Source organism: Heterocephalus glaber, unplaced genomic scaffold (assembly GCF_053883595.1).
Source record: "Heterocephalus glaber isolate CG9 unplaced genomic scaffold, H.glaber_assembly_v1.0 deba00001608, whole genome shotgun sequence".
NCBI classification, from domain to species: Eukaryota; Metazoa; Chordata; class Mammalia; order Rodentia; family Bathyergidae; genus Heterocephalus; species Heterocephalus glaber.
In genome coordinates, this window is record NW_028258379.1 from 9,622,837 (window position 1) to 9,643,652 (window position 20,816).

Genomic DNA, 20,816 nt, shown 5'->3' on the forward strand with positions numbered 1-20,816 from the left:
CCAAAGTTGCGGACGCGTCCCCCGGCCCTCCCCGCGCCTCAGCCCTGGCGCTGCGGTGTAGACCCGGACGGAAGTCGCGGGCCGGGCTCGCGCGCTGCTTCCCAGCACTCCCGGCCGCCGGGTGTTATGAAACCGGTGCGCCGAGCGCTGCAAGCGAGTTCCATTGCGATGTAATTAGGTCACCCCATTATGAGCACGTTTCTTTGGAAAGGCCGAGGCAGGCGGAGCAGTGCCCCAGTCCCACCCCCCCACCCCCCCGGCTTTTTACTGCATTTCTTATTTATTCGTCAACTCCGGGCAAACCCAGAAAAACCTTCCAAGTCACAACTGTTTAAGGAACCGGGTACTTCATTTTAACTTTGCGAAACACACTTTTGCTGTACCCACGAACCTACGTGCTCTCTCCCAGCAGGGTTTGCTTTTGTCCCCTCTGACTTCAATTGATGGCCCCCATTTTAACGCAGCCGCTGCCTCCTGGCTTCTTCTGCCGCTGCCTCCAGCTGCCTGTTGCTTCTTCCCACCCCCTGCTCCTATTTTTCATCTCTTGAAATCTGGCAAGCGCCAGAAAGGGAAATAACTTCCATCCACCTTAATTTAAGTCATTCAAGTGTATAGGTTTCTTTCTTAGAGCCATGTTTGCTCGTTTTCTCCCCAGCTTCAAGAAGGGGGTGTCTGGAGGTGGGGGGCTTAGTGCAGTTTCTTGATCATGAGGTAATGAGTTCCAGATTTCAGGACAGAGCGGGGTGCGCGTTAAAGCCACAAGGTTAGTCTGAGCTCTGATGTGAAGCTATTTCGGTCTCCCCCCCTCATCCACCCCTAAAGAGGGGTCGGCTGGTCTTTAACTCCGGAGGGTTTGCCGAGCTAAATGGGGAGATCAGAGGGGGACCCCGGCCGGTCCCCGCGGGCCAAGACCACCATCCCGGGCCTCAGCGCCCCAGGCTGGCTAAAAAGTGGGTTTTCCAGAAAGAAAAAGCGATTCCTCGAATTTCCTCCGCCAGTCCAACTCCCGCCCCCCCCCCTTTCCTTCGCTCCCCAGGGCCCGGCCGGCTCCCTTCGAGTTGTTTACCAGCCCCGCCGACCGCCGGGTTTGTTCCAGCTCCCCGAGCCTGGCTCTATAATTAAACCCTTTTTTTTAATTGTCGGGCTGAGACGTCATTTCAGGGACTTTCCAAGGGTGAGGGGGCCGAGGGGAGGGAGCGAGCGTCTTAACCCTTCGCACACCCAGTCCCGTGCTGCGACACAGGTGGGAGGCGGGAACGGCCCAGTCGCCGGCCGCCCCGGACACCTTGCTCGCCCGCGCGCCCCTCCACCTGCGTGTGCGCGCGCGCCCCCGCCCGCAGGCCCGGCCGCCCGACTTCCGGCGCTGCCATTCGCCGGGAGCGAGGCCCGCGGGGCGGGGCCCGGCCAGGTACGCGGGATGGGGGTGGGGTGGGGCTGTTAGGTTTTGTAAAAGGGGAAAAGTGAAAGCCCTCGGGAGGAAGGAGGCGCGGCGGATCGATTCTTCCGCCGACCCGGATCCCGCGCACCTCCCGGCAGGTGAGAAAGTGGAGCGCGGGGCCGCGGCCCCCCAAGCCGCCCGGCCTGGTCACCCGCGCCGGCTGAGGCGCCGCCTCCCCTGGATCCCTGCGGTGTTGCACTTCCTCCAGGTTCCAGGTCATTTGCAGAATCCCCCAAATTCTTCTGATTGGGACCTGCCCTCCCCCCAGCCTTCGCTACCTGAGACCCTGGAGCAGCCTCAGGTTCCCTGGGTTTAGAGAGGGGGAAGTCGAGCTGAGTGGAGCCTCTGGTCACCTGGTTTAGAGTTACTTGTAGTGTTTGTGCAGTCCAGATTCCTTGGCCTGGACCCAGGCCCAGTGAATCGAGCTCCTGGGTGGGGCCAGGAATCTGCATTTTTGGGTAACTTTCCTGCTAGTGACTCAGAACACTTAAGGTTCAGGAATCAGTGATTGCCCCAGGACACTGAAGTTGGGCGTCCTCCATCCAAATCTTGGCCATGCCATTTTTTAGCAGTCTAGTTTTTTGGTTTGGTTTGGTTTTGTCGGGTTTTTTTGTTTTGTTTTTAAGATGAGGTCTCACTATGTTGCCCAGGCTGGCCTCGAACTCCTGGGCTCATGTGAACCTGACGAAGGGACGGGTCAGGGTGGGTACTTGTCGCTTAACTGAAAAATACCTGATTATTGTTGCTGGGGTCCTGTGGAGAGACAGTAGAAGCCACAGCCTCCTGTCTCTGGAAGTCCTAAGCCCTTCAGAGCACTTAATGGGAGCATTCAGCATCCTCCATAACCAGGAGGCCTTGGGCAGTTTAGGGCCCACTGCCAGTGCTGCTGAGTGGTGTTTGGACCTGCAGAGAACCTCCCGTAGTAGGCCGCCTCCTGCTGGGAAGACTGAGACCCCAACCTCAGGTGGGGGATGTCCCTTCTTTGCTCTCTGCCACAGGTGGGAGTTTTACTCCTGTCACTTATTTCAAGACCTTCCCCCGCAGAGGTGTCCCACAGTTAAGACCCCAGGGTAGTCCACGACTGCACCTACAGCACCCTGAAGCCCAGGCCTGCCTAGAGCTGCTCCTTACTTTCGCTTATCCCACCCCTCCAGGGCACTCTGTGCTCCCGTTTTAGAGGGAAATGAACCATCTTCCTCCTGCCCCAGGGACTTTGTACAAGCAGATTCTGTCTGAAATGTACTTATCTTTTGCCCAAGAAAATTCTAAATCTTTAGAACTCAGCCCCAACATCACTTCCTTAAACATTCTTAACAACCACCTACCCCACCAAGACAAGGTATGTATCCTCTCTCCAGTCTCATGGAATGTTCCTTTCCTTGTCATCTCAGTTTGTGAGTACACATTCCTTTATAACTTTGTTTTACTGTTTGACATACTATAAAATTGACCCTGATTTGGTGTACAGATCTATGAATGTTAGCATGTGAATAGATTCGTACAATAGCCACCGTAATCAGGAAACAGTTTCATCATCTCCCTCCAAAATCTCCCTTCTACTGTCTCTTTATAGTCCCACTTTACCCCACCCCGATCCCTGGCTGCTACTGCTCTGTTCTCTATCACTGTATTTTGTCTTTTCCAGGATGTCATATAAATGGAATCATACATTTTATGATTTCACACAACATAATGTCTTTGCGCTTTATCCATATTGTTGCAGTTATCATTAGTTCATTCCTTTTGTTAATAAATTGTATTTCACTATACATGCAAACAATAAGTTTGTTTATCTATTCATGTATTGAAAGACATTGGATTTTTTTCCAGCTTTGGGCCATTATGAATAGAACTGCCATGAACTTTCATGTATAGGTTTTTGTGTAAACATAAGTTCTTATTTGTCTGGGGTAAATAAGTAGGAGTGAGATTTCTAGGTCATATGGTAAGTCTATGTTAAAAATTAATTTTAAGGGCCGGGGATTTAGCTCAGTGCTTCCGGCGCCTGCCTTGCAAGCGCAAGGTCCCGAGTTCGATCCCTGGTACCAAAAAAAAAAAAATTAATTAATTTTAAAACCGTCAAACTATTTTCACCATTTTGCATGTCCATCAGAAGTATGAGAGTTTCCAGTTGTTCTACATCCTGGGTACTTAAAATTGTTATGATTTTCAATTTTAATCATTCTAATAGGTATGTAATGATATTGTGGTTTTAATTTGTATTTCTCTAATAGCTAATGATGTTTAATGTCACTTCATGTGTTTGCTGTCTGCACATCCTCTTTGGTGAAGTCTTTTCAAGTCTTTTGTTTGTTTTTATAGTTGGATCATCTATTTTCTTACTGTTGAGTTTTAAGAGTTCTTTATATATTCTGGATACAGTTCTTTTGTCAGATTTGCAATGTGATTTGCAGATAGAGTCTTCACTTTCTTTTCGTTTTTGGAACAGTGTCTTTCACAGTGCAAAAGTCTTTCATTTTAGTAAAGTAATGTATCAGTTTTATCTTTTGTGGGTTATGCTTTTAATGTTAGAACTAAGGACTCTTTGCCTAACCCCAAGTCATTAAGATTTTCTGTTCTAAAACTTCTGTATAATTTGATGGTTTGTTGTTAGGTATGTAAATGTTTATAATTTTTTTTTTTTTACATGGATGTACAAAACTTTATTGCTGTAATCTATGCTAAGGAAAGTTTAATGGTCACCAAGCCAGTCCTTGTTTTCTTTAAAAACTCTGGGCAATTTACCAACTTTTCTAAATTGAGTGTGGACAGGCACTGTGAGTGTATAATTAATTTGGAAAACTACTGATATTGAGGGAGCCCAAAAAATACTTCAACAGAAAAACTATGCATTGCCTACATAAAGCACAACTTTTGAAGAGTTACATGGTTCTAGTTTTTCACTAAGCTATTTTTTAAAAATTTTTTCCCCATTAATTTTATTGGTACATTTTAGGTATAAAATACAGTTACATTCATAATTGGGATCTTGTACCATTACATGAGTCTCTTGGTTCTTATTTTTTTTCCCCTTCTCTTGCCCTCCCTTCCCTATTTGCAAAGACCTTGTTTCCATTTTTTTCCTCTTCTCATATTTTTTCCTTTCCCTTTTTTCCCTTCCCCTACCCCTCCCAATTCCCCTGCTCTTTTAGACCTTTTCTTCCTGTTACACAATATCAGTTATACATTTTTTAAATTACAATATTAAGATCTAGGAGACATTACCACAGATTTTACAGAATTTAAAAGGATATAGAAAGCATATTACAAAAATCTTTTTTGAAATAAATTTGACAACTTCTAAGAAGTAACTTAGAAGACAAATTAATGAAACTAACTCTGGAGGAAATATAAAATTTGAATAGCACCTATTAAAGAAAGTATATTCCTAGCTTGAAAACCTACCTATATGACAACAGCAGGCTCATAAACATTTTAACTGATAAATTATATCAAACATTTAAAGCAGAAAAAAGAAGGAACACTTCTCCCCTCATTTTAGGAAATCAACATTGTGCTAATCCTAAAACTGGATAAAGATAATAGAAGAAAAAAGTATGAACATAGAAATTTGTTTAACAAAACAAACTCTTAGAAGTCAGATCTGGCAGTATGTAGAAAGTGGTTTTATTATAGGGATGGCAGTGTTGGTTCAGCATTGGAAGATCCACCCCCAAAAGTAATCATAAATGTTTATAATTGTTCTTTTTGGTACATTGAACTTTTTTTTTTTTTTTTTTTTTTTGGTACCGGGGATCAAACTCGGGTCCTTGCGCTTGTGCAGCAGGTAGTGAGCCCACTGAGCTAAATCCCCGGCCCGATTGAACATTTTATTATTACATAATTCCCTTTTATCTCCTTTAACCTTTTCTTTTTATTTTTTTTTTCTCTTTTTTTCTTGGTAGGTGGGGATGAACTCGGGACCTTGTGCTTGTAAGGCAGGCGGCGGAACCACTGAGCTAAATCCCTGGCTCCTTTAACCTTTTCTGACTGAAAGTCTTATTTAGTCTGTGCACTTTTAATTCCTATTTGCATGGAATATCTTCGTGTGTGTGTGTGTGCGCGCGCGCGCGCGTGCTTGAATCCAGGGCCTCCTGCATGCCGAACATATTTAGCACTAACCTACATCCCTGGGCCCTGAAATATCTTTTTCTAGTTTCACTTTCAATCGGATCTAAAGTGAGTCTCTTTTACACAGCATATAGTTGGATCATATTTTTTAATCTATTCCGATGTTCTGGGGTTTTTTGTTTGTTTCCTATATTGGCCCTTCATACTGTGCTACATCCCTAACCCTTTTTTATTTTTTATTTTGAGACAGGGTCTTGCCGTGTTGCTAAATTGCCCAGGCTAGGCTTGAACCTCCCTCCCTCCTACCTCAGCTTCCCTGAGTGCTGGGATTATAGGCATGAGCCATGATGCCTGGCTCCAATCTGTCTTTTGATTGAAGAGTTTAGTCCATTTACATTAGAATAATTACTGACTAACAGGGATTTCACTCTGTCATTTTGTTATTTGTTTTCTAGATGCCTATATTGATCCTCATTTTCCACATTACTATAGTAGCCACCCTGCCATCTGCCAGGTCTACAGTACCTTTCAAAACCCCCAGTGCATGCCTGAAACCACAGAGAGTACTAAATACCATGTATGCTATCTTTTTTCATATATATATAATATATATATATATCTAACTGTGATAAAGTTTAATTTATAAATTGGGCACAGTAAGAGATTAACACCAATAATAAAATAGAACAATTATAACAATATACTATCATACAATCATAACATCTCATAGTTACTTTTCTTGTGATGCTGTGAGATGACACAGTGCCCCTGTGATGAAATGAAGTGAGGTGAATGATATAGGCATTGTGATGTAATGTTAGGCTACTATGTAAGGGTTACTCTAACACAAGCATTGTGATACTGCCACAGTTGATCTGATAACCGAGATGGTTATTAAGTAACTAACAGGCAGGTAGCATATACAGGGTAGATACACTGGACAAAGGGATGATTCATGTCCTGCACAGAATAGACCCAGACAATGTGAGATTTCTTCATGCTACCCAGAACAGTGCACAATTTAAAGCAAATGAATTAACAATGGAATTTTTCTTTTTAATATCTTTGGACCATAGTTGACCACAGGCAACTGAAATTACAGAAAGCAAAACCACAGATAAGAGGGGACTATTGTATCTTCTTTTAAGTTTAATTGATCTCTGGTGAAATGCTTAAATTCCTTTCTCATTTCTGTAGCTATTTTCTTTGTGGTTACTATGGAAATTACAGTTAACATCCTAGAGTTCTAATACTCTTATTTCAGTGTATACCAGTCTTAACTTCAATAACATGCAAAAATTTTGTTATTTTGTAGCTTCAATCTACCTTTTTTATTGTTGCTAACAAATAATTGCATCTTTACATATTAGTTTATATATATAGTTTATATTGATATATAAACTGGTATGTCTTTTAAATGTGTCAGTCTCTTATGCAGAAAACAAAATGTGGAATTACAAGCCAAAGTTATAGTAATACTAACTTTTAGACCAATTTTTAATTAGTCTCTTAAAGCATATAGAAAACAAGTTGAGGATGTAGCTCATTGGTAGAGTGTATAATTGTATGAGGCCCTGGGTTCAATCCCAGCAAGCCCTAAAAATTATTTAAATCATACAGAAAACAAAAAGTTGAGTTACAAATTGTTATAATGCTACCTTTTTTTAATTGGCTATCTATTTACCTTTTTTCAAAGGTTCATTTCTTCATGTGATTTCAAGTTACTGACTAGTGTTTATTTTACTTTCAAAGCTAAATAAGTTTTTTGGGATTTTGGTTTTTTGTTTTTTAGAAACAGCATTTCACTGTGTTGCCCAGGCTGGCATCTAACTTCTGGGCTCAAGTGATCCATCTGCCTCAGCCTCCTAAGTAGCTGGTATGATAGACCCATGTCACTGTGCCCATCTCCCAAGCAATTTTTGAAGAACAGGTTTAGTGGTAATGAATTCCCTTAGCTTTTGTCTACCCAGATTTGCCCAATAGAGGATTCTTGTTGATGGAGTTTGGGGGTTTGGTTTGGTTTTTTTATTTGTTTTGGTTTGGTTTGGTTTTTGGTGTTTGAAATCTTTAAATATATTGGCCTACTGCCTCTGTCTTCTACAATTTCTAATAAGAAACCTGATAATCTTATTAAGTATCCCTTGTTTGTGAGTTACTTCTCTTTTGTGGTTTTCAAGATTGCCTTTGGCTTTTTTAATTTAAATTTTTATTTTATTTTTTATTAGTGTATGTTTCCTATTTGTAGTATGTAATGTTTACATCCATTGTAAAGAGTCAGCAGGGGATTTAGCTCAGTGGCACCTCACCTGTCTCACAAGCACAAGGTCTTGAGTTCGATCCCTGGTACCAAAAGAAAAAAAGCTACTTGGGGATGTAGCTCAGTGGCACTGCGCCTCCCTGGCAAGTGCAAAGTCCTGAGTTCAATCCCTGGTACCCCAAAAGGGAAAAAAAAAGTAAGCACATGTACTTAACATATCGTAATTCTTTTTATTTCCCTTTCCCTCCCTTACTCCCTTGACTTTGGCTTTTCAGAGTCCACCCCACCCCGCAACCCCACACTGGGGATTGAACTTAGGACCTTGTACTTGCAAGGCAGGTGCAGTGCCACTGAGCTAAATCCCTGGACCTGGGTTTTCAGAATTTGATTCTAATGTGTTTGGTTGTGGGTCCCTGCCTTCGTCTTACCTGGACTTCACTGAGCTGCTTTGATCTTTATATTCATGTCTTTATCAACCTTGGAGCTTTTCAGGCAATATTTCTTCATATATTCTCTCTGCCCCTTTCTCTTTCTCCTCCTTCCGAGACTCATAGAATGTGTGTGTTGATTCACTTGATGGTGTCCCATAGGCCCATTAGACTTTGTTCACTTTTCTTCTATCTGTTTTTTCAGACTTGGTCATTTCTATCATCTAATCTTCAAGTTTGCCAATTCTGCCTTCTAATCCCTCAAAACTATCTTTGAATACCACTAGTGACTTTTCATTTTAATGTACTCTTCAGTTCCATAATCTCCTTCTTGTCTCTCTTAATATTTGTTTTGTTTGTACTTCATTTTCTTTTGACTCTGTCCACACCTTTTGAGTTCTCTGCACATCTCTAAGACAGTTGCTTTAAAGTCTTTGTCTAATAGATCTGCCTTCAGGCCTTTTTGTTTTTTAATAGGCCATGCTTTTTCTATTGTATTTCTTGGAGTTGTGTTGTTGTTGTTGTTGAAAACTAGACATTTCAATTTAATAATATGATAGCTAGAAATCAGATTCTCCTTCGCCAAGGTTTAATGGTTTCTGTTACTGTTTTTTGTTTGGATTTTGGTTGTAGGCTATAGGCTGTTTGTATGCTGAAGATCAGCCTGAGGTATAAACCTCAAGTCTTCTCAGTGCCCCCCCCCAACCTCCCCATAGCCTTTCCCTCAGCATATGCAGGTACTTTCTAATTTTCCTTATATAATGCAAATATGTGGTTGTTTTTTAATATTCTTTAATGTCTTGCTGTCAACAGTGGTGGAAAAGAGAGAAATGAATGAGGAAGGAATAAGAAAAGGCTCTGCCTCTTTAAGTTCCATGGAAGTCACTTCAGCTGGAGGGAGACATGCTTGAACAATGGGAAGAGGTGCAACAACTATGGCCTCTTCAGCACCATGTACACTTTTGTGATCAGAATTAAGCATCAGAGCACAGATCCTGATATTTGGAAGACAGGATCCTTTTGGCCCCTGGCTCCCACAAGCTGTGTGCAAGCTGCTCCAGGAATGTGCACAGCTGTTGCCACAGGGCTGGTGGTGGAGGGTGGGTAGCTGCTACTGTGCTAAAAGCTGAAATTAAGCAAAACTAACAGTGTATGTCCCAGCCTTCCCCTGGAAGGTCCAAGCCTTCAATAGTCTCCAGACTCCAAAAGAGTTAATCAGACATGTTCTGCTAGTACAATTCTTATCTTTCAGGGGAGACAAATTCCTAGGCTTCCATGTTCCTAAGAAACCTCCCCTAAAATTGGGTGCTTCCTACTCTGTTACCTTCCCAAGTCCTCTTCTAATGCTTTTATGTTTTCACATGTATTTCTGTGGGCTAGGGATTTAGCTCAGTGGTGCCGCTGCCTGCCTCGAAAGCGCAAGGTCCTGAGTTCGATCCCAGGTACCAAAAAACAAACAAAAAAATACATGTATATCTGTGATCCATTTTGAGTTAATTTTTATATAAAATGTGAGATGTATATTCAGGTTCATAATTTTTTGGTTGTGGATGTTCAATTCCAGCACTGTTTGTTGAAGTCTTTCATTTCATTTCTCCATTAAATTTTCTTCCTGTCTAAAATTCAAATGACCATACTTGCATAGACCTCTTTATTCTGTTCTGTTGATCTGTGTGTCTGTCCATCCTTTCAACAATACCAATACTGTAACTATATAGTAAATTTTAAACTAAGTGGTATCATTCCTTTGAGTTTTTTCTTACTTTTTAAAAATTATTATAGGTAGTCTAGTTTTTTTTGCCTTTTTATATAAATTTCAAAATCAGATTTTCTAGTTCTACCAAAAAAAAAAAATCCTCAGCCGGGGATTTAGCTCAGTGGTTCCGTCGCCTGCCTTGCAAGAGTAAGGCCCCAAGTTCGATCCCCGATACCAAATAAATAAATAAATAAATAGAACTCCTATAAGCTGATCTGCTTGTGCATTGCCATACAAAAGTGGTCCAGGAAGATTGGTATGTGATCAAATATTTCCAATACAAAAAAAAAAAATCCTCTTGGGGGCTGTGGATATAGCTGAGTGGTAGGGCATGGCATGTACAAGGCCTTGAATTTGATCTCCAGCACAACACAGGGAAAAAAATCCTGCTGAGATTTTTATTGGAAATGCATTAATTCAATTCAGGGAAAAATGACATTTTTATTACATTGAGTCTTCTAATCTATGAACATGATATGTCTTTATTTAGGCCTTCTTTGATGATTTGGGGGAGAATGACCCCAGGGCCTCGTGCATTTTAAGCACAGACTCTGCAACTGAGCTAAAACCCCAGCCCCTCTTTGATTTCTTTAGTCAGTGTTTTATAGCTTTTAGTATTTAGAGTTTATATATAGTATTAGGTTTATACCTCATATTTCCTATTTTTAGGAACTATTTTTTTTAACCCAGGGCCTTTGCACTGAGTTACATCCCTAGCCTTTAAAAAAAATTATTTTGAATCAAGATTTTGCCAAATTAGTAAATTGCTCAAGCTGGGCTGGAATTTGCAGTCCTCCTGCCTCAGCCTCCGAGAATGCTGTGATTTCAGTCATGTGCTACGACACCCAGCATACTATAATTTTTTTTTTAATCTTGGTTTCCAATTGTTCATTTTTGAGTTTATAGAAATACAGTTGATTATTGTCTTTTGTCTCCTTTGATCTTATAAGAGCCACTTAAGTTGTATAAGGGCCTTTTGGTAGATTCCTTGGGAATTTTTTTTTTTTTGGTACTGGGGATCGAACTCGGGACCTTGCGCTTGTGAGGCAGGCGCCGGAACCACTGAGCTAAATATCCAGCCCTCCTTGGGAATTTTGATGTTGTTATTTTTAACGTAGACAAGTATGTTATCTGCAAACAGATATAACTTAATTTCTTTTTAACTTTATTCATTATGGATGTTGAATAAGTATAGTAAGTAAATGCCCTCTCTGTTCCCAGTCCTAGGGGAAAAACATTCTGTCTTGCACCATTAAATTAAATATGATACATTGCCAGTTTTTTGTATTCATTTAACTTTTTAACATCTCTCTTTCAACCAGGACATATGCTTAATGAAAACGGGACCACTCTGTTCCCAATTCAACCCATGGTGCTTGGCATTGTGCCCAGCACATACTAGGTCTTCAATAAGTACTCACAGGGAAGAAAAAAAGATGTAATAATTGTTTACTCTGTTAACTTAGCCAGCTACAGCCACTGTCCTATGTGACAGACAACAGAGGACTTGGCAGAACATGCACAGACATCATGAAAAATAATCTTACAATAAATATCCCAGCAGATCCAGCTAGGCATTGGCCCCATAGAGTTGATTATTTTAAGCTCCAGAGCATTTATAGATCAGCTTTCTAGCAAGCCTTACTATGTCAAAGCATTTATCTATGAGAAATAGATGACTGCAGTAAAATAATTATTTTAGCTCGAGAGCATTCCATTCCTAAAGGGAATTTAAACAAAAAGCTCTCCACTCTGAAAAACAGGGGCTTTCTGAGTAAAGAATCCCACTGCTGTGAAATCTTGGGCCCTCAGCTGGGTGGGGTTGTTTTGCTAAATTTATTTCAGCCACTTATGGAAACAGAAGGGGAAAGGGGGGTGGGGGTGGCTACGTGCTCACCCATGCTGGTTCTGGAGTATTAATATCTGCTAGGCCCAGCTTTTATTTAAGTTTTGTTTTACTTTGAGGGGCTAGAGAAGCAGGCAGGCAGGCAGGCAGCAGGAATATCTTGCAACTTCTGAGCTGCAGTTTCTACCTGTCTCCCTAAATATTTCCTGGCAGCAGAGCCAAAGCCAGCCCGCTGTCCTCTATCTCACCTTGGGACACCCAGAAGGTGCATTGTTTGCTACACTCACTGACACCAAGCACTGTGCCAAACCTCTCTGGAGCCACACTCTGGGACCTCTGGGATCATCTTGCGCCCCATTCCAAGAAGGGGAGACAGTGAGGGGGAAGAGAGAGGGAGAGAGAGAAAGGGAGATTAAGTCTGTTTGCTTTCTTTCTGGCACAGTAATGGGTGCAGGGAGACTGGGGCTTCATCCCTGTATCCCATCCAGACCCCCTACCCAGTCCTGAGTATCCACCCCCAGCCAGTCCATGCTTAACTTCAGGGTTTGTTGGGTAACGAAGGCCTTTTTAACCCTCTCTACCTCCTCTTGGGCCTCCCCAAAGCATTGAGCACACATTCTCCTTAGTCCCTGACCAGTCTCTTCTGTCATGTCCCTGACTCATTAATAGAGAAAGAATTTGAAACAGAACCACTATACTGCTTTTTAAAAACCAAATTCTTGAACTTGGAATACTTTATGTAGCTCAAATGGGGGAAACAGGCATGGGGCAGGGAGGAAACAGCATATGACCTGTACCCAGTGGGGATAGGAGAGATCAAAGTCCAGCCCTTGCCTGGCTCTCAGAAGTTTGCACCAGAAAGAGCAAGGAGCAGAGGAAGACAGGGCTCTGTCTGGGAGCTTGCTGCTTTGGCTGCCAACCTTGGAGGTGGACAGAGCAGACACACACAAGGAATTTCAGAAATCTGCTGGACTCAAGACTGGAGTAACTACATGAGGATACAGGCCTGTACCTCACACAAGCCTGGGACCCCAAGTGCCAGTCTGGCACCTTGGCAAACTCTCATTTCCTGGGTCACCAAAGAGGGGAGGGGGGCCAGGGATTTAGCCCAGTGGTTCCAGCGCCTGCCTTGCAAGCACAAGGTCCCAAGTTCCATCCCTGGTACCAAAAAAAAAAAAGAGGGGAGGGAGCATCTGTCTTTTCCTTCTCTCCCCTGGGGGGAAGACTGAATAGGTACTTGTGGGAGGGAGGCCGGATGCCCTGGGCAGAAAAGGGGAGAAGCCCAAGATGGAGATCCTCTGAGTATGGGGAATAGAGCCCAGGGCCTCACACATGCCAGGCAAGCTGTGCCACTGAACTCCACTCCAGTTCTGGGGAGTTTTTGTCCTAAACTGAGGGGTTGTCTTCAGGACAGATCAAGAGTGTCACAAATACTATTAAACTGTGAAGTACTCACAAACAAACTAAGTCCCCCCCCCCCCCATCAGCCTGTTTGCTTTGGAAGTGCCCTCATTACTCTAGCAAGCCTGGGGTGTGGCAGACCCATCCTGGAAGCCTTTCCTTTGATAACCAGGAACCACCACCACTACCCTCACCCCACCCCCCACCCCCGCCAGAACAGGGACCAACAGCTCTTGGAGAGTCCCTCTGCACAGCCAGCAAACAGAGCAGCTGGACCTTTGCCACGGTCCTGTGACCTCTTCCGTGGTGAGTTTCTCCAGCGCTCTCCACCCTAGGGGGACTACGGGCCCCCAAAACAGGGCCTGCCCTTGTCTGACTAAAGGCAACCAGATCTGCTGCAGCTGCTGGGTAAGGGAACAAGCTCGCACAGGGACCAGGGAAGCAGCTGGAGAAAGATTCCTGCCAGCCCGGGGGTGTAAATATTTATACAGTGTGGTGCGTGGGAAGAGGCAAGGCGGGAGAAGGGGCAGGAAGGCAGAGCCACAGACACTGCCACGGACAGATTGAAGGAGCCTGCACTATGGGCTCAGCTAAAAGCGAGGTGCTGTGGGATGGAGTGAGAGGCTGCCAGGATCCTAATCCTCACCTGCATTCCTACATCAAAGAGCCTGCACTCTGGCCCCAGCTATCCTGCCCCTGTGAGAAACAATCAGCAGAAAATACATCTCCTCTCCTCTAGTCAGTCCTTCTGTTGAATCTGTGCTATGATATTTTATACCGATGTAAATTTATTTGACGGGTACAGGGAAGGAGGCTGTGCCTTGAATGAGACATATACCAAGTCCACAGGGCCAGGACCTAGGACCTGGGGACTCCTGAGGCTTATGGTTGTAGTGTCCTTAAAGATTTATCAGACCCCAAGAGATGGAATCCAGAGATGATGGCTTAAAAAATATAAGCAAAATATAAAATACAAGCAAATTTATCTTTTAAGCTTTTTAAACAATAGTACTTTCTAAAGTGGCAGAGAACATTATACACGGATGATGATGATGATGATGAGCACATGAGATCTGGAAAGAGTGTGCCATGGAAGTGGCCCTCAGTGGCACTTCCTGAGAGCACATATCCGGCATCACCACAGGGTAATCCAGCGGTGCCCAGTGGATGCTCCCCTAATACAGCTCAGCAACAAGTGTGCCTAGGCCAAGCTCTGACCCCGCCGCCCCCTGGGCTGGGCCTGCTGAGGACTCAGCCAGGGCCCAATGCATTGACTTCCCCAGGAGGGAAGCCAACCTGGGCTGGTGTGGACAGCCAGATGGACTCCAGTCGATTTGCCTCGGACAGCTGGGGAACAGGGCCCAGGCCACTCCCCCGCCGCTCCAGACAAGGAGGAGTGCAGTTTTAACTTCTAGGGTTTCTCTGTTCCAGCACCCGTCAAGACATACCACCTGTCCCCATCAGTACCAGGCGTGACCCTCAGGGCCTCCTGCAGGTGGGGTTTGTGTTGCTCCCCAGTGGCCAGCACCTTAGAGATACCCTACAGGTACCAGCCTGTTCTAGCATTCCCCCTGCACGACAATGGCCATTGGCCAAGGGTTGGGTCTTTGGGAAGAAAGGACTGTTTACTGGAGGATAGCTGCTGTGTCCACAGAAGATAGATCTGTATGCTAGGCCAACTTCCACGTCAGAGAAAGGATCAAAGGATACCCAGACTACCCCAAGAAGCAGGTCGCGTGCTGCCACTCTCCCCTCACCCCAACCAGCAGCTCTGCAAGTGATGCATTCCCAGTGGCCTCTGCAAGCGCCCACCTTCCAGGGTAGGTGGTCACCCGCACCAACCCACCCAGAGGACAGATTCCACTGCCTCCCCAGCAGTGGGACTGGGGGCCACGCTGAGGAGGACAGGCCATCTGCCCATCCCCTCCCGAAGGAGCACCTCTTCCAGGGCACGGGCCTGGGAGGGGCATCTTCAGGCACCCAAGAACTCCTCTGCCATGGCTCTGCCTGCCGGCTGTGCCCTCCTCCCTGCCAGCACTGCTTAAACAGATGAACAAAAATAAAAGCCACGTGGCCCATGGAAAGCTGTAGGGAAGAGAACTGAAGCTGAAGAGGGGGGAGAAAGCAACACAAAGCTGTAAGAATGGGAGATTGATTCCTAACACCACAAAAGAAGGAAGGAAGGAAGAAAAGAAAATTAAGAGGAGAGAAATTTTAAAAACTGACAAATCATCTAGGAATCTGAATATAAAACAAGACAGGCCAAGAGTAAAAAATTATGCTAAGAAATTAGAAGGAGGTAAGGAGGGAATTGTGAATGATGAGTAAGAGGGAAAGGCAGTTATAAATATTCTAAAAGGAGAAAAGAATGTAAAAGCAAATACCTTCAGGGAAAAAAATGTTTTTAAGAGACCCAGGAGAAAAGAGGATGCAGCAATGACTTTGAAACAATGGCTCTGATCCTCAACCGGATCACTCAGTAATGTTCTGGATGCCTACAACTGAGTCTTAACACATTTTTGTGGATTTCAGACTCTTCCAAACATTGAGCAAGGATTGCTTTAGAAAAGTAAGCTCCTTTCTTGCCTTTGTTCTTCTTACAATTCTGCCAGGTCACTGCCACCATTAGAATTTGCAGAGTGAAGACTAGTCTTCTGGGACAAGGCCAAAACCAGTCCTTGTCACCCCAGAATGTGGCAGCTTCCATCATGCCACCCTGTGGAGGCCTCACTGGAGACCAGGAAGACCCCTGTGCCTGAAGAAGTATCGGGAGTGCTAGGGCTGTGTGATCAGCTTGCATCTTCCAAGGAGAGGTCTGTCCCAGCAGCCTCTCTGTACACAAGGCTGACCTAACCTACAGACCCCCACACCTGGAAAAGCAGGGGCTCATGAGGGACTGAAACAACTTAGAGGATTTAAATGAATTTCCAGGCACTCCCAAGGGACCTAAGATAGCTCATTTTCCCCTTGCTGTGGTTGGCAGTTTCTGGAAGTTCACCCTCAATGCTTTGTGTGCACAGATCCCATGAAGATTAGACCATTCCCTCTTACAGCTGGGCTTCCTCCATGCTGTTGCCTCTCTTCTGTGGGTCTGTCAGAGCCTTTCTTCAATTCTGTTTTGGTTTTTCCAATTCCTGGGCTTAGCAAACCCACCTCCCCCGACTCCTCCATCTCCCTAGGGTAGCAGGAGCTGGGAAAAAAGCTGAAGCAAACCAAAACATGATCGAGAAGAGAAGCAAAGGAGGTAAAAATGAGGGTTTGGTGCCAGCTTTGTCATGTCCAAGCCGTCTTCAGTGGGTGAGGCAGGCTCCTAATTCACAGGTGGCTCAGGAAGCCACCTAACACCGATCCTTCACAGTTCAGCCAAGGTGAAGCCACACTGGCTGAATTCTGATCGATAGGGACAAAGAAAACATGGTCCATGCAAACCCTCCTCCCTCCAAGAATTCTTAATTGACCCTGGTTCCGTACATTCCAAATCATGTTTCTTTTCTACCAGAATCCAAGAGATGGGGCACAAAGTACAGAAGGGATAATGTCTGGGCTGTGGCCTTATACACTCAACCCACTTCCCATCCCTGCTAACATTCAAACCTGTCAGTCTTATAATCCTTGACTCATACTATTAGTTAACCATGAAAAAAGACAATCCAGGAAATTAGAGGCTGAATGACCTAAAATTTATTCCATTCTCCTGAGCTAATCTCCTAAGAAGGGTGTGTATAAGTCTTGCTGTCTCTGTTCTGGAAGATGCGAACAGGGCAGAAAAAACACTGCAGATCTCAACTTGTCATGCTTCATCCTCAAAAGCAAAGGGACTGGTCCTAGACCAAGTTGCCTCACAGAGTTCTTAAACATTTGGGGACCGGTATGTCACAAGCAACAAGTCATATTCAGGCTGACCACGTTGAAATCTCGCCATTGCCAGCTCCAAGGTAGGCAAGGCACCTACCTGCCCTCCCTTCCTGTCCATGAATGACAGTAATCACGATACCAATCTCTTGGGATTGCTGTGAGGACAGATGAGTGAAGCTCTTGGCACACCATTTGATCAGTGCACCCCCCGCCCCCGAAACCCAGTCAACTTTTGTTGTATGTTAAGCAGCAATTGGCAAGACCAAGAAGGAGGCTGGAGGCCCCACAAAGTAGGATTCCATGGAGCCACTGGAGCATAGTCAAGTATCCCAAGCAAGAGAGAGAAGAGGATCCCAGAGGGGTCCCAGGCAGCTGGTGGGCAGAGCATTGGACGGGAAAGCCAAGGACAGACCCTCGAAGCCAGGCATCTGTGTGGGTGGGAGGACACAGGGGGCTTCACTCCAGTCTCCCCTCATTAGGTCAATTCGGCTGCACCCTACCCCAGCCTGTGTTCATGGCCGAGTGGAACTCAGCACAGTCTGACCTAGCACCCTCGATAGAGCTGCAGCCAGAGCGAGCTGCTGAAGTGATCACACTGCCCTCAGAGATTCGATCATCGGGCTTTGCTGCTCAAATTTAGAAATCTGCCCTTCTATGAGCCACATTGTGAGAATATGACTAAATGCGGAGAAATTTTTTTTTTTTCCGGTACCGGGGATCGAACTCGGGTCCTTGTGCTTGCGCAGCAGGTAGCGAAAGAGAAATTCTTATTTCAGGGCTTTTTTTTTTCTTTGAACAAATGGAAAACCAGAGTTAAAAAACTGCTCTGGAAATTTGAACGCTAACTTGGTCATAATGTTTAAGGGATATTAGTAATTTTTAGGTGAAATAATGTAGCTAAATTTTTAGATAGATCCTGAAATACTGACAGCAAAGTGGTATGATCTGCCATATAGGATTTCCTTTAAAATTGTACAGGAGAGGGATTGTGGGTGTAGCTCAGTGATAGAGCTCTTCCCTACAATGCAAAACAAACAACAACAACAAAAAGCCTGTACCAGAGGTGGCTGGGAGCTGGCTGACAGTGCACATGAAGAAGCCTGGTTGTGAGGTGCTGGGGCCAGGAGTTCCTCTTCTGACTCTTGAATGTTTTTAAATTTAATTGAAATGTTTTCAGTTCATAAAAACTAAAACAATTTTGACTTAATGATTCTGGTCTTCCTGTTCTTGCAACACAGTATCTACTTCCTAAAGACGCCGGCTTTTGGACAAAAGATAAAGATCTGTTAGGAGGAAAGAGAGGACAGATCTCACCAGGGTCAGCAGAGCTGTTTTCCTGTGTCTTTCTCCCTCCCTCTCCTCCCTCTCCCTCCCTCCCCCTCCCCTCTCTCCCTCCCTCCCTTCCTTCCTTCCTTTCTTTTTGTGGTGCTGGGGATTGAACCCAGGGCATCCCACAGGCTAGGCAAGTGCTCTACCACTGAGCTACATCCCCAGCCCTTTTAAAATTTTATTTTGAGACAGCGTCTGCTAAATTGCCCAGACTGGCCTTGCATTTGCAGCCCTCCTGCCTCAGCCTCTGAGTAGCTGGGATTACAGGAATGACCCATCACCTCCAGCTCAGGAATCTCCCTTAAACCCCCTTCCCATATCTGTGTGAAAGCCATAAGTGGGGCTCTGCCCTTTGGGGCTTCCTGGGCTGGGAAAAATCTTGAGTGGGCCTGCTCTCCATGTTTACACTGCTTTAAAGCTCAGTGAAAATTATTTTTACATTTGTTTTAATGCATTTTCAATCAATTAATTTCTCTCCTCAACAGAGAGCCATTGTACTAGTAGGAGCGCCTCAGCCTCCCTCACCTGACTCCCCACTGCCAGAAAAGGCGCGACTCACACTGCCCCACTTGGAGGGTGAGGGTGGGTAGATCGCGCTGTCCGGCACCCACCCTACTGAGCACTGCTACCTGGTGGCCCGAAGAGGCTTTCTGTAGATTGCAGCCCTGGCCTCTGAGGACCTCAGTAGAAAGCACCCCATATGGTGTACTCTGAATTGTAAATGCTTTTCTTCCTGTCTTTCCCTCTCCCTCTCCCTTCTCCTTTCTCTTCTTTCTGGCAGTACTGGGTATTGAACCCAGGGCATTCACATGGACCAAAACCCTCAGCCCTCTTTTTATTTTTGAGATATGTTCCTTCTGGGTCACTAAGTTACCCAGGCTGGCTCCAACTTGCAGCCTTCCTGCCTCAGCTTCGCAGAGTGCTGAAGTTACAGGCGTGTACCACCACACCCAGCCAGATGTTCTTCTTAAACATCAAAATTAAATAAAAATCAACACACACTGCCCTGAAAACTTTTTGAGCTGAGAATCCTGCCAGGTTCAGAGAAGCCATGGCTGTCACTTTCCCTGAGGGTCCACTGCTCCAGAACAGGCCACCCACCCGGGGTGGGACACACAGCTTTCTCTTGGCTGAACGAGAGGAAGATGAGTAGGGCACTTCCAGTACCAACCCGTGGCTCTGAGTGGCGTACTGTACCCCTTCCCCAAGAGAGCAGATCCATGGCAAACCAACTCATTCCCAAAGGTAGGGTTTGGGGTTCGCTGACAGGACAGCTGGCTCTGCTTAGCAACAGCTCAGCAAAAGGAGCGAGTTACAGGCAAGCAGTCAGTGATGGCCTCCAGACACCAGGGGGCAGAAGCTCGTTGCCAGGTGGTTCCCATGGCATGCAGGGAGGACATCCCAGGAGAGGCGGGAGACCTGCCCAGCCAGTTGCCTTTAGTAAGGTGATAAGTGGCTTCCTTCCAGACAAGTTTCAGCCACAGCGGGTGTTTGTGACTTCAGGTAAGGGACTCGAGGTTGACAAGACTGGAGGGGACAAGGGAACTCAAGCAAAGTTCATCCAGACTGCTGACACAGCAGCTGGGCTGTCTTTGTGTCCTTGCTCTGAGGCCTGCTGCCAGATGCGGAGGGATGGGCAACTGTGCAGGATCCTGGAGGGGCGGAGGGAAGGGCCACAACAGGTCCTGTTCTCCGTGCCTCCGTCCCAAGGATGAAACGGAATGAAGGTGGACAGCCCGAGACAAAGCTGGGAAGTTCTCAAAAGGTCCTTGAGGAAAGCAGCACCCAGCCCACCAAGGAGACACCATGAACAAAGCTCACTGTCCCGAGCTGAGAAAAGCTATGAAAAAGAATTTACCACTAAGTCGAGCCAGTGCCCTATTCCTGTAATCCCAGCTCTCTGGGAGGGTCAGGCAGGAAGATCACAAGTTGAAGCCCAGCCTGGGGAACTTAGCCACTTAGCAAGACTCAAAAATAAAATATAGGGCCGGGAATTTAGCCCAGTGGTTCCACTCCCTGACTTGCAAGCACAAGGACCTGAGTTTGATCCCTGGTACCAAATAAAAGTAAAATAAAATATAAAAAGGGCTGGAGATTTTGTTCAGTGTAAGAGCTCTGGGTTCCATTCCTAGTACTGGGGCGGGGGGGGGGGGTGTTACCACTAAAATTAAATGGTGGCAGATGTGTCTGAGGAATATTGCAGGGATTTGAACCCTTTACAAATCTTGTGACAGGTGAATTGGTAGAGATGGCATCTAGTGGGCAAAGAACCATACTGGAATGGGAACATGAGGAACCAGAATCATCAGGATAGAAATGGGATGAGTTTTAACGAGGCAAGTTCAGCAGACATCCCTGTCCCCACTCCTGTTTTATACTATGACATAAAAATTGGGTCATGTATGTTTTCATATTAAACTTTTTGTTAAAATAAT

The 20,816-nt window shown here is 45.2% G+C and overlaps 1 long non-coding RNA gene across 1 annotated transcript; it reads left to right on the forward strand.

The window, feature by feature from the left end:
* Positions 1 to 1,423: 1,423 nt before the first annotated feature.
* On the forward strand, positions 1,424 to 20,518 carry LOC110346404 (uncharacterized). The gene is made up of 3 exons (XR_002390437.2): positions 1,424 to 1,536; positions 9,008 to 19,884; positions 20,092 to 20,518. It is a non-coding gene; the product is annotated as an uncharacterized LOC110346404 (long non-coding RNA).
* The last annotated feature ends 298 nt before the right edge of the window (positions 20,519 to 20,816 follow it).